Source organism: Furipterus horrens, unplaced genomic scaffold (assembly GCF_987537825.1).
Source record: "Furipterus horrens unplaced genomic scaffold, mFurHor1.1.pri manual_scaffold_5, whole genome shotgun sequence".
Taxonomy (NCBI): Eukaryota; Metazoa; Chordata; class Mammalia; order Chiroptera; family Furipteridae; genus Furipterus; species Furipterus horrens.
The window spans coordinates 151,422,163-151,435,782 of record NW_028327175.1 but is presented as its reverse complement, the minus strand read 5'-3'; the positions used below and the strand labels follow the sequence as shown (position 1 = coordinate 151,435,782).

Below are 13,620 nucleotides of genomic sequence, written 5' to 3'. Positions count from 1 at the left end.
CCAATATGAAGTTGCTGCAGTTACTTTTATGTTTATGTATATGTACACACACTAAAATTTGACTCTAGTTCACAGTCCATGCACTTTCTCACAAATTAGTCAGGAATTTAAATGTAAATGATGTTTGCAGAAGCAAATGTAAATAGTGGTTTCTGATTCTCCTCTAAGAGCAAAGGCTCAGTATGAAATACAGTAGCATTATGCAATCTAACAGAAGACGATTTGGCAATGACTAATTCTTACAAATATGCTCAGAATTATTTTGATCCAGCCTTTCACCATGTTAGCTGAACATATCTGAGAATGTAATTTTGGTTGAAATATAGTGGTTGCCAAGTTTACATTAAATGAATGAAATCCTTATACACTATTTTATATATATTTATATAAACCAAAGCAAATTAAATAGGAGGTTAATAGTACTACTCTTTTTTTTTTAAGTTAAAATGCTTGAAGTTGTCTGAACTTTTCTTCATAGAGAAGAGTATTTTTCTTTAACATTGTTTTTCTAAATTTGACTTTGCCTTTCTAATGGTAGCTATGTAGAATAAATAGGACAATTTGAGTGAAAAAGCAGATAGAGCTTTGAAAAATTCCCCCTAAGTCTGTAAGGTAAATCAAGATGACTTCTTTAGGGCTACTCACCGACAGTTCTCTTAGCCCCACTGGGCAAAGTAACAAAGAGAGCAAACAGATTCCAGTTTTCATATTCGTACATTTCCTGCTCCCCAATTCCCAGACCCTGGTATTTGAAGTGCTAAGGTAAGGAACTGAGGAGTTATCTAGTCTATGTTTTATGAGAGGTAACTATGACGAAGGCCCAAATAAATGTGTAACCCGATCCTCTCCAAAAACCCTTCCCACTGTTTATTTATTCACTCCTCTCTATGGAGGCACTGAGAAAACAGTGCTAGACAATACTATGGTAAACAATTATAACTAACTAACCACATTAGTATGTAATGGCATTGAGAAAACTAAGAACTATAGAGTGCTCTGGAAATAGTATTGACTATACATACTCTCCCAAGTGTTTCACTTGTGCTCTTCATTTATTCTCATAACCAACCATCTTGGGTAGGTACCCTTATCGTCTGCATTTAATAGATGAGGAAACAGGCCCCAAATTGCCCAATGTCACATAAATTTAAAATGGCAAAAATAGGATACACAAACCCTACGAGACTGCCTCCAGAACTGGAGACTTGACCTGGGTCTGAGGTAACAGAGAATCTTTCCTTGGGATAGTAATGTTGAGTTCTAAAGAAGGAATAGGACTCACCTGGGTGAGGGGAGGGAAATTTGATAGTATTTGGGGTAGCCTTCTAGGCACAAACAATAGCATTCTGCAAAGGCAGGGAGGAGGAAGAAAGAGGGAAGGAGAAACTGTGAGAACAGGTCTGTGTAGTGGACAAAAGAGTTTTGCCATTGTGTCTGGAGAGATAGGGAAGAACCAAATACTTAGCCCTTGTGTGTCTCTTTGTAAAGGTTGGAAACCATTGAATGTTTTAGGCAAGCGTGAGATGGGATTCAGGTTATGTTGCATATCACTCACTCTAGCTGCAGGGCAGAGAAGGAATTGGAAGTGGCGATAATGGATGAGAAGAAAACCTATTAAGAAACTATTTAGATCCTGGCTTGGGCAATGAGGATGGTAAAGTATGAGCTGAATCAAGAGATAGCGACAAGTCTTACTTTTTATTGAATGACAAGGGTAAGAGCTGAGAAAATTAAGGATGACGCCAGTGGAACAATAACTAGAATAAACCCACCTATCATGCCTGTCTTACAGCTAAACTTGATGAAAGACATTATGCAGCAGATTAATAAAACACTGAGCATGAGTTTGCTGTATTGAATCAATAGATTTAAGCAATTCTAAGTGATAAATGAAATGAAAATAGAATTTTCTGAGTTCAGTCATCTTTAGTATGTCCCTTAAAGTTTAACATCTCATTTAGTCAGACTCAGACAACAGATGGGAAAGAACCAGAGGAGTCACCTACACTAGCTGAGCCATTTCTCTGGAGTAACATAGACCTAATGTTCATAAATAAATGGCACCAAAAACTATATGATAATGCTATGCCACTCAAAGGAGAGAGAAACTCAGGTAGGAGAATTCATATGAATGTGAAAGTAACTTCAGTGTAGACTCAGTGTGTCAGATGGAAAGAATGGTGTTTGACTGCCTTTTTTAACTCTCCAGGGTGATGTTTACCTTCCCTAGTGAACCTAGGAAATGAGTGCAAGAATACTGCCTGGAATTCCAGAACACTTGAATGTGTGCTCTGGAAAAATCAATTTGCAAATATATTGAGAATTTTTATAGCCCTGCTGGCTGCTCTTTAAAAAAAAAAAAAAAAAAAAAGATAACAAAACAACTAAGAGAGTGGGATGCTGCCAAATTTCACTGAGTCTCAGATGGTGACTTCAAATTTTTATTTTTCATTTAAAGCCAGTGGAATTTTGAGTTATCTGAACTCTACACCTTCTTTTAATATTGAGTCACAGCTATTCTATTTTTAATGTAAGGAAAAGCCAATGGTTTAAAGATTTGTACATAGTATATAGTTTATAAAGTGCTTTTCCATTTTCTTCTTGTATAGTCCTTCAAACAAGCCTTGAGGCAGTCAGGCCAATTTTGTTAACTAAGGCTCAGAGAGGCCAGGTAACATTTCTGCTGTCACACAGCTCATGATTGACAGTGCCAGGACCTGAACTCCAGGTTATTGATGCTCTGCCTGGTGTCCTTTCGGTTACACCAAGCTGTCTTTCTGAAATTATTTATGAATAATAATCATATTCTAGCAAATGATTATTGTATGACAGATACTAGGTAAGATCATATATATATACATATATATATATATATATCCTCAAATAACACCTAAAATAATAGTATAAGGTAAGTACAACTATCCTTTTTTATAAATGAGGAAACTGAAATTTTGAAAAGTTAAATTACTTCCTCAAGATACTATAGCTGATGATCAAAAGTCAATAAACTTAAACTTATCCAGTACGTAGTTTATAACTATTACTTATATTAATAGTTAAATATTAGTATTTGATGACTGTTAAAGACCTAAAAGCAAACTGAATCAAAGTTTGTACTGGATTGGCCAAAAAATCCATTTTGTTTTTTCTGTAGAATGGTTGTAGTAGCACTTAGTTGTCTTTAACTTCATTTGAAACAATTTTGTTAGATTGTATTGTGACAGCTGTCATATCAGCATGCATTTTTTAAAAACTCAATAAAATGGGTGAGTTTTTGTGCAGCCATTTTCAGTGTATTATGCTTTATTATTTCAAGAAAGGTAAAAACGCAACTGAAACACACACAAAAAAAATTTGTGCAGTGTATACAGTAGATGCTGTGACTGATAGAAGGTGTCAAAAGTGGTTTGCAAAGTCTCTTGGTACTATTGACATGTTAGCCAAATAATTCTTTGTTGTGGGGCTATCTTACGTATTGGAAAATGTTTAGCAGCACCCCAGCCTCTACCCAATGAAAGCCAATAGCGAGAGATAGCCAACATATTCAAAATATCCAAATTAGTAAAGGTATTGGTGACCATGGAAAAATGTGTCTTTTATTTTATGAATAAAACCTAAATGGACTTCTTGGTCAACCCAATACAAGGCAACCTGTAGTAAGCTTCTTTATGCTCTACATAGTAAAAACAGCCCTGGCTGGTTTGGCTCAGTGGATTGAGCGTCGGCCTACGAGCTAAGTGTCGCTGGTTCGATCTTCCAGTCAGGGCATATCAGAGAAGGAAAACTCTGACTCCAAAAAACCTCCGCTGCCTTGCGGCATACCTCTTCAGGGGAAAGGCTAAGGGAGTAAACCCCGACAGAAAATCCGGAGCCGGAGTCCCTAAGGCGGTTTGACGTTGTAGTCAACACCGGCAACTCCTGCGGCGCACCTGAAGCCAAGCTGTATTGACTCCGTCTTTCCCTTGGACCCTTCAGCTGCGAAGAGAGGGGGGGTCTGCTGCATGGGCAACAGCAGACCCTCCATATCACCCTGCCCAGGCTCTGTAGCTTCAGCTTCACTGGAGAGGACACTCCAGCGTCATCGCAAGATGTCGATTCAACATGGGAGGAGACAGATACCGTGTCACTCCCGAGTTGGACTGCACAACCATTCTTGGCGGTGCAGATACTCTTAAGAAGCTACACCATCGTCTCTCGAGACGGACGGCTGCCGACAACATAGTAAAAACACAAACAGTTTATTTTTTAAAAATAAAATTTCATTTTTAAAGTAGCTATAATCTATAAAGCATTTCCTTTAGATATACCATTAGAAGGCTGATCAGTGAGGCTGTGGCAAGGGAAGATGCCCAGATGTAAGCTGCAGAAGACTGCAGAATAGCTGTTTTCCAAACCCCGAGGGAAATGGTCAGGGTCTCACAGCCGTGCAGAAGCCCAGAGTGGCCACAGTGCCCATGCTTGCCAGGGCAACACTGTAGCTGAGTCAAAAAGCTGACTCATTTCATTCATTCCTTCAGAAAACAACTGACCTTTCACTTGGCTTAGAATGAAAAGGCTAGATATATAATCATGAATAAAACCTCCATGCCCCCTGCTCTTCTGGAACTCACCCTGCAAGGAGGAAAGAGGTAGGACAAATGTTGTTCAGGGCTAAAAATCCAAAATCCAGGATCCAATGAAAAGCAGAAGAGAGGAGAAGGAAAGAGAAGCGGTTAGGAAGAGAAAGGAAGGACTGGAGTAACGAATGCTCTGTATTCTCAGTGGGTTGGTTCTAGGGAAGGCATATCAGAAAAGGCTTTCCTTAAGCCATAGCAGAGCTGACTTTAAAGATGAGTAAGCATTAACCTGCAAAGGTGGATCTCATTAGCAAGAACAGTCTGAACTTTAAGGAGATGGAGTTTGAAACAAACTTGAAGGGTAGAGGGAGTTAGATGTACATGAAGATTAGGGAAGGGAAGTATAAGTGGATACAAAGTTATGAGCAAAGAAAAAGAAGTTGGAAACTAGTGTGTTGATGACATGTAGTCTAGACCCTCCGGATCCTGCTGGCGTGTGTGGTCTGCAGACCATCAGTATCAGCATTACCTGGAAGTCTCCTTAGAAATGCAGAATCACTGGGTTTAGCCCAACCTACTAGCTGATAGATATGCACCTTGAACTTCGAGAAGCGCTTCTCCAGAACATTGGCTCTCAAACTTGATTGACCGTTGGAATCATTTAGAGAGTTTTTTTTAAGGTTTTTTTGATGCTGGGTTTCACCTCAAGAAATTCTAAATAAACTAGTGTGGGATATAGCCAGGACACTGGTCCTTTTTTTTTTTTTTTTTTTTTTTTTAAGTTTCCCTAGATAATGCTAAAGTGAACCCAAGTGTGAGAACCACTGGAGACTGGGAAGCAAAGCTTTCCAGTGGAGAGTACTGGGCATTAAGCCTGAAACAGTTCATTGAGCTCAACTGCAGAGCTTTTTTAAAGCTAGGCATGAGGGGCTAATAACCACGGCTATATGGACCTATAACGAAAGGTTGGTTGTAACTCAGGTGTAACTCAGGCATACTCCTGAGTTGAAAATACGATGTAGAAAGGACAACATCTTCTGTGAAATATAAACTGTCATGAAAATCCATTGAATAGCTGTTTTGTTTTTCTATATTTTAAAGTTTCTTAAAATTGAAAAAAATTATAGTGAAATGACTAAAAGGAATGATTAACTTTCTGAGTTGGTTTCTACTGCCTTTGTGTTTGAAAGGCCTGCAAAACCCAAAGACAGATTCCTAAATGCAAATATTTCTATCTGGAATCCATTACCTAAACCCGGGAAGGGAAAGGTGACTCATTCTTTTTCTGAAATGTCATCTTGATGGATCCTGCCCTCTCACATCTTTCCATCAGATGTCGCTCTTATCGCAGTTTATACAGAGTGTCACTGTTTTATAACAGGCAGATAGGCACTCAGCCAGGGCTCTAAGGCTTTTTGTGCAACTTGGTATAAAGTCTTATCCAATGAATGACCTTCTTTCACCCTGTATGTTTGGGATGAACACACTGATTGCGTGACTGAGAACAAAAGAGATTTAGATTTATAAGGGGAACTGACTCCCAACTTTTTAAAAAACCATCACCTAAATCATACTTGAATATAAAAGGGATAATTAATAGCATTTTTTAATATTATAGAAACATATCCATTATTTGCAGAAAGCTAGCGGTCGTTTGCATTGAGTGGGAAGAGAAAGACCTTGTTTATTGCAACACTAACCTTGAAAGTTAGATTGGTTTTTGGAAGAGGAGAAGCAAAACAAAATAAGTTCAACTGAGTTGCCCACCTACATACATTCACTAAAAATTATCAAACTATATATTTACAATAGATGAATTGTATGGTATATAAATTATATACCAATTAAGCTGTAAAAAGCAGGGGGGTAGGGTGTTCAATTAGGGAAAATTGCTGAGGATTTTCTCTAAGAAAACAGCCCAAGAGTAGCAGGGTAACATTATAGGCCCATCTAAGAAGCCTGGTGCCTGGAAGATTAGGAATAATGTAAAAGGAGAGGTGAGAAAATCCTGATCTTCTTACTCTGATTTGTACACCTTCTGGGACATGATCTGCCCAAATGAGTCACTTTCCTTCTCTGGAGCCTCTGCAGAGTCATGGGAGGGGGGCAGGTGTTGAAATCACCCCAGAAGGAATTGAGACTTGGGTGTTCTTGGCTGCAAGCATTAGTGACCTGGGGCATCGAGGTCAGTAACACTTTTAATACAGAAAAGGAAGCCAGAACCACGGTAGAGCAGACAGAGGAAGTGCTGAATTAGCATGTTTACATAAACCAAGGTATCCTGGGTGATCCATCTAAAGGGAAAGAAACTTGTCCAGGATAAGTAAACAACATCAAGGTCACTGGGAGCACTTTGGGGCCTTAACAGAAACAATCTATAGGTTCTCCTAGACCTGCAAAAGCAATCTAATGCTTACATGCCAATGAACAGGGTTGTTCCTAAAGTTGTTCTTGCCTTTCTTGGGTTTTCTCTAGGGGCGATGTCTTGTTCTCAGGCTGGCATTCAAATTTGTCACCTGTCACATTGAATGAGGAGGAAAGACTATACGTAGGAATAATATTGTTTTATGGAGTTCATACCAAGAACAATACATACTGCACAAAAGTATGAAAACCTCTGCCAAAGACTGTTGATTTATCTTGACATATTAAGACTGGCTATAAAACAGATACTTTATGCAAGTATTATCCACTAACACGAGACATTCTTAGTGGAGCCTCAATTTGAAAAAAATCCTCAAATAAAATTAATTTATTCTGTCATGACTGATGTAGGGGCAGGAAAAGGGAAAGTATTTATTCCAATGGTTGAAAATAGTCTTTAATTTTATTTTGCATACGGAAAAACAATTTCATAGTAAGGAAGTGATGACACTGTCCTTTTTTTTATTTGCGGCCGGGGGAGACTTATAAACACACAGTCATGACTAAGCTGCTCTCTCCTGACTCCATATCTCTGGCCCTTTGTGTCCATGAAAATGTCATACCCCTGATGTTTTGCTGCTGGTGGAAATGTCAGAGAGCACTCCCATCAGCCTCCTCTTGTTACAAACAGGTAAAGACAGAGGCCTGAGCTTTCCCGAGTACCTGAGTGAGTGACCTGAGCATCAGAGACAGATCTAGAAAAGGGTCTTTCTTACTCAACCTCTAAAACCACGGGTAGAGTAAACAAAGTTACATGGAAGTCACAGGGTCACCGAGAGAAGGTCATTGCCTTCAAAGAGCTTTCCGGCACACCTCCGGGCCTTGTCCTCTGAGGCAGCTAGCCAGCACCCTAGTCAAAATTTCCAAACCACCTTCTTAGGAAGTACAGGGCCGGCCCCCTTTTCTGTTGAATGGCAAGGAAGTTTTAGGCAAGTTCTCTTTTTAAAGAAAAGAAAGAAAGAAAGCTAAACTGACTACTGACTTATCTGTCTTTCCACAGGATTATGTATTTTTACTGCCAGTATTCAGAAATTCGTGGAAGATATGTCAGCAGGAAGTAAAAATTCACAGAGAAGGGTGTGTGTGTGTGTGCTGCTTCCACACATTAATGGCATGACTTTTTTTTTTTTTTCCAAAAAAGGGAAAAAGAAAAGAAAAAGAAAACCACACACATTTTAATTTAGCATGAGCCAATTTACAGAGCATGGAAATCCACTTTCATTCCCAGGACTGGTACGTGTGCAATTAGCAATGCAGTGTATATACAAGAAGCCATGCCGTCAACAGTTTATCTCAAGTCCTTTGGTGTCATTTACAAATGGGAGAAATTCCTGCCTCCGGAAGAGACAGAAGGAGATGGACTGATGAAATCACAGAGAAACACTAAAATTACTAAATCCACAACTGCTCGCCTTATTTTTCTTGGACCCAAACTGTCAGGGTATAAACACTATTTGTTTCTTTTTTAAAACATCTATAGTTTTGCTGTAAATAATAACACTGTATAAATTCTAACAGAAAAATAGAATAAATGTTGATAAGGCTCTGCCTCTTAGAACACAAACAGAATATTGCAAATGCATTTAACATAATAAAGGTCTCAAGTGACTTCACCCTAGAAGAGGTCAGAGGCATTTTGGGTTGGGGGCGGGGGGACCTTCATTGATTCTTGTATATTATCAATTATAATGTTTGTATATGCAAAACTGCTAGCTTGGTTTTAAAAAAAACAAATCTTTAAAATCTGCTGCAAATTTAAATAATTCCCAAAGAGAGGAATTCTGTAGTTCTGTGAAAAAATTTTTTCTTCAGAATACTAATATTTTGATGCATGTGTATCACCTTATTTTGATTAAACCTTTTCCAATTTTGCAAACACTCCAGTATACTGCAACACAGAAGATTTTATCTGTAAACACAAAGCCCTTCATCTAATATTTGTTGCTATTGCCAATTTTCCAATGAAATGACCTAAAAATGGAGAAAAAAAAAAAAGCCTATACAGTAGTTGCTTTAGGGGGAGGGGGGGGCTCTCTGTTAGTGCTTAAAAGGGGGTAATGCTTGCTGCTTTAGAGGAGGATGGTGCTCCTAAGAGGCCCCAGTCAGGGGTGTTTAAGTGGACTGAACAGAAACCCTTAGCTAGTAGAAGGGGCAGGCTGTGAAATTATTACTGTATCGTGTACTGGCTATAAGATGTAGACACCTTTCCGTAAGCCAATCATTTGTAACCATTCTAGCAGTGTCATATTAGGTTCATAAGGCTGCTGTGTTTTAAAGGGCATTTTTATTTGGGTTTTGGTGAAATTCTTTAATTTTGTTGATTATATTCATATAAAATCAGCATTCATTGACATATCGCTCTAATGACATATGTATGAAAAACCATACACTGGATGACCTAGTCGATTATTTAAGCATAAAATAAATTGTGTTAAACTCTTCACCTGTCTGTGCTCTACAGTGTCTTTGTGTTCTCTGGCAAAAGGGAACTGTCTTAACTGCTTGTCGTTTTGGCCACACTGATTCCCCCTCACCAATCCTATTCGAGACTCTGCATCAGTGGTCATTAAAGAGTCCCCTAACATTTACTTCTTCCCTACACACTCCCAACCTCCAAAAGTCCCAAGCATTTCATGGAGGAGCCACGAATTAAAGATTAACTGACTACTGATCTTTGCTCATGTCTGGGTTGGGCTGCACCCGCCTGCCCCAAAAAGTGGGAAATTGCACTATTAGAGTCAGCACGTCCAGAAATTGTACATCAGCACCTCCAGGAACCATTCCATTTGCTGCTGCTTTTAGCCCATGAAGGGATTGTTTTTTAATTTCCATTCAATTATAGTTGGGAGATTTCACATAGTAACCCAAATTTCTAATTTCTCTTTAAAATCGAGATTTGGCAACAACCTGCTGGGGCCATGTTGCCCTCCACAGCCAGGTGCATGGTCTCCAGGCACCAGTCAGTCTCACTTCTTGCAGCGCTCACCAGCCTGGTAGGCACTGACGTTTGCAGTCGGACACTAGGTGATAAGTTCAACAGAGGCAGAGGCTGTGGCTGTTTTACTATTTATTCCATCCCGGAGCCTGGCATACAGTAGTGGTAGCTGTGGCACTTACCATCATTGCTAAAATTGGAATGCTCACTATATGCCAGGCTCTATTCTAAGTGCACTGTATTTATTAAATCACTTTGTCCTCATGACCACTTCATGGGGGTAGGTACTGTCTTCGGTGGTAATAGTCCCCATGTAAATATTCAGTGGGTGATCAGACCCGTTCGGCAGTGTCACATACTGCCGGTTCATTAAGGGTTACTGCCAAATGGAATGAGTTGTTCCCAGTAAGGATTCGATATCAATGCAGAACACATGTGTAAACCATCTACATAAAGAATAGGGCTAAACTGCACACATATGGTATCCCAAATAAATGGAATGTGCCCCACTACATGGACCAAATCATTCTACAATTCCTCCCCGCACACCCCCCCACCAAAAGAATTTTTAAAACCCCAAAAGCCTCTCTGTAAAACCAAGATCAGAATCCAGGCATACTAACTTCCTATCTAAGGGTTATGAATTTCTGACTCCTAGTCCTTGACAGAAATGTGTTTATCCTGAACTAGAAAGTCAATGAAGTGTATTTGTTTGGGTATTAAATGTTAAGTGTATATGACTGAAATTTAGACTTTAGGGATCACTTGAGGTCAAGCAAAAATTCATAAATTTAATCAGAGAAGTAGCCAAAATAGGATGATCAATATTTTATTTGCATATGTGTGTATATGTATACATGTGTATGCATGGATTGAACTGGGGGCATACAGTATATACTCCTAGTACAGTCTTCAACCTGCTGGCTTATCAAATGTATTTAAGCTTTTCCTTAATTGACATCACTATAAAAAAATGAACTGTGATGACAGATTCCTGGTATTTGCTGTTTTTCAATTTTATATTCCTATCAGATTCCTGAGTTTGTTAAATTAAAATACATTATCACTATCATAATTGCCAAGGTACAGCAACATACTGTGCAGAGTTGTTCTACCATTTCTAAGAGGGACCTACTTCATTGAACACATTAGCAGCCAGCTCTTTCCTCTGTTAATAAAGATTGCCATGGCATCCTAATGTTCCCACATGTCCATCTGGTACCTTCCTGGGTTCCATCAAGACTGATATGTAAACAAAAAAAGTGTTTACTTGCCTTTATGAGCATCAGGTCATAACAGGGATATGTGAGAAGCCCAGAAATAAAAGTCACAGGAGTGATAATTCATCTCTTGTCTGAGTGAGTCTCAGTGTTCTTGATTCTGGCATTTTAAAAGGTATGTGATTTCCTAGTCATATGGCACTGCTTCTCTTTCATGAATTTATGATCAAATAGTCCATAAATAAACATTCCTAACATTGATATTTGAGTCAAACTTAACAGAGGTTCTTTTAATAAAAGAGACAAAAGACAGTAGAATAATTAATTTATGTGGGTACCTAGATAACTATGCACCAGTACTAAATAAATAACATAATGGACTTTGACAAGCATCCTTAGTAGTAGGCCCTATAGCTTTCAGTTCTTTAACAATTATATCAGACCATTCAAAATTAGTCAAAATGAAATTTACCATTATATCTGCCACACTCAATGACTGATAGCTATGAGTAATATGTACAGCCAGGTAGTCCTGCAGTGAAGAAATTTTATTCTTTATTCCTTGGTGCTTTCTGAGTTAAGGAATAAACATCCTAAGGGTCGCACTTCCAACGGGACATCCTGAGACTCCTCACCAATTCTGAAGGAGTTCCAAAGCAAAGTAGAGATGAACATGCTGAGAGGATTATAAAGGTGTTCCAAAGAAACCCTAGGCCATGAGAGGGACACCAGAAGCAAGAACTGTCAGGGCTTTACCTCGGGGGCCACCTCAAAATGTCTTGTGGATAACCTGGAGAAATAGGTGATCTCCCTGCCTAGTTTCCCCAAATATCCTCAATCGCCGCTTCTCTTCTAAAATCTAACTCAAGCAATGGCATAATTCTGACAACCGGGAAGGAATGATTTGTTGGCTTTTCAAAAGAGTTCCAGCATGTGAAGCACACCACCGGGTCCTCATACTAAACTGTACAGTCCCCGAGGGCTGGGGCTTTGTTTTGTTGTCTGCTACACCCACAGTACCAAGGATACTGCCTGACATTCTGTACGTAGGTGCTCAACAAGCATGTTTCAGTACATGAATGAATGAGCCAAACATCAGAGGCCAAGAAACAAGTAAATGGGAAACATTACTCTATGTGCCGTCTTGTGCACCATTTTCTTTATAGGCTCAAGCAAGTTGGAAATCAAAGGATGGCACAGCTTTTGATTCTACTAACTTCCCTGCCTGAGGACTAACTTGTATCACCATCCTCCACGAGCCCTTTCCAGCAGCACAATCCCCTTATTAGCCACAAAGTCTAAAATAACTGAGTTCGGATATCCAGTACCACATGAGCAAACAGCACATCCATCATGTTGCTGAGTGCGGCATCTTTCCCACAGCCATGGGCTCTAGTCCTCACCAACATCACTGACAGGCCACTGAGAAACAAGGCAAGGGTGTGGAGAACTCATAGACCCTGATCTGTATGAAAAAGTCAGATTGGTCTCTCCTTCAGACAGGATATCCAAATTTTCAAAAACTCTGGCTACCTCAAAAATTCCACCTCAGTGTTGCAAAGTGTTTGCTGGATTGGTAAAAGGCCAGAAGGTACAAAAATTATATCCTAGAAATCCTTGGGTATGTCCAGCCTGCAGAGATGTTTTGTCTGGACCACACAGCGTTTGAAAAAAAGAAAAAAAAGGTCAACACTTCTTTAAAAATTGAGGATTTTTAGATGAAAACTAAATTTTGAGCTCTATTTAAAATCTATAGAAGTGACAATGTTGTTTTGAAATTCCTTATACCAACCACTTGGAGCAAAACTGCACCTCCCATGTTTGGACAAGCATGTGTTTTGTTGTTCACCACCATCCCTCCTCCTGTTGCCTCTAAAACCCAATCTACTTTATTTAGTGCTATTCCCAGTCGCTTTTTGATATGATTGGAGGAAGGAAAAGAAGGCAAAATGATGAGATTATGCTAAAAGTCTTTCTTTTAATGACGCGCAAAACAACCACCTCATCTTCATCCAGTTTCAGTGCCAAATGGAAGATGGAACAAAGAAATGAGTGAGAAGAGAAAGATGCATCATGTGGTTTTCCAAATCCAGCCAGCCAGCTAGCCAGCCAGCCAGCCATCTATCTCATTCGACATGCATCGGTGCCTGCCACTTTTCACATGCTCTCGGAGGTACAGGATACATTCGTTTCCTGCCCACTCCCTTCAAAATGAGGAGAACGCAAACAGCTTTGTGTGGAGTCCAAATCTAGAGCTCCCAGGAAGAGAAGCCACTGCAGCCCACCCCAGGCTGTAGGCAGGGTGGGAACAGCCGGCTTTGTGGCTGCTGAAAGGAGCCCCTGCACTTGCACAATTAAGTGAGACTCAAAGCCTGACCAAAAAAAAAAAAAAAAAAAAAAATGTGAATTTCGGTAGAAAACGTTTAAAATATTTCAAATGTCTTTCAATAATTCTGCAAGAAAATACATGCCCATCCTGCTTCAA

General features: G+C 39.4%; 1 protein-coding gene across 3 annotated transcripts in view; it reads left to right on the top strand.

Annotated features, from left to right (window-relative positions):
• ANK3 (ankyrin 3) overlaps positions 1 to 9,421 on the top strand; it is a 501,644-nt gene extending 492,223 nt beyond the window's left edge. For all 3 annotated transcript variants that reach the window (XM_090278064.1, XM_090278066.1, XM_090278065.1), the window contains one exon: positions 7,981 to 9,421. The gene's annotated coding sequence lies outside the window, so the exon portion shown is untranslated. The remainder of the gene's footprint in view (positions 1 to 7,980) is intronic.
• The last annotated feature ends 4,199 nt before the right edge of the window (positions 9,422 to 13,620 follow it).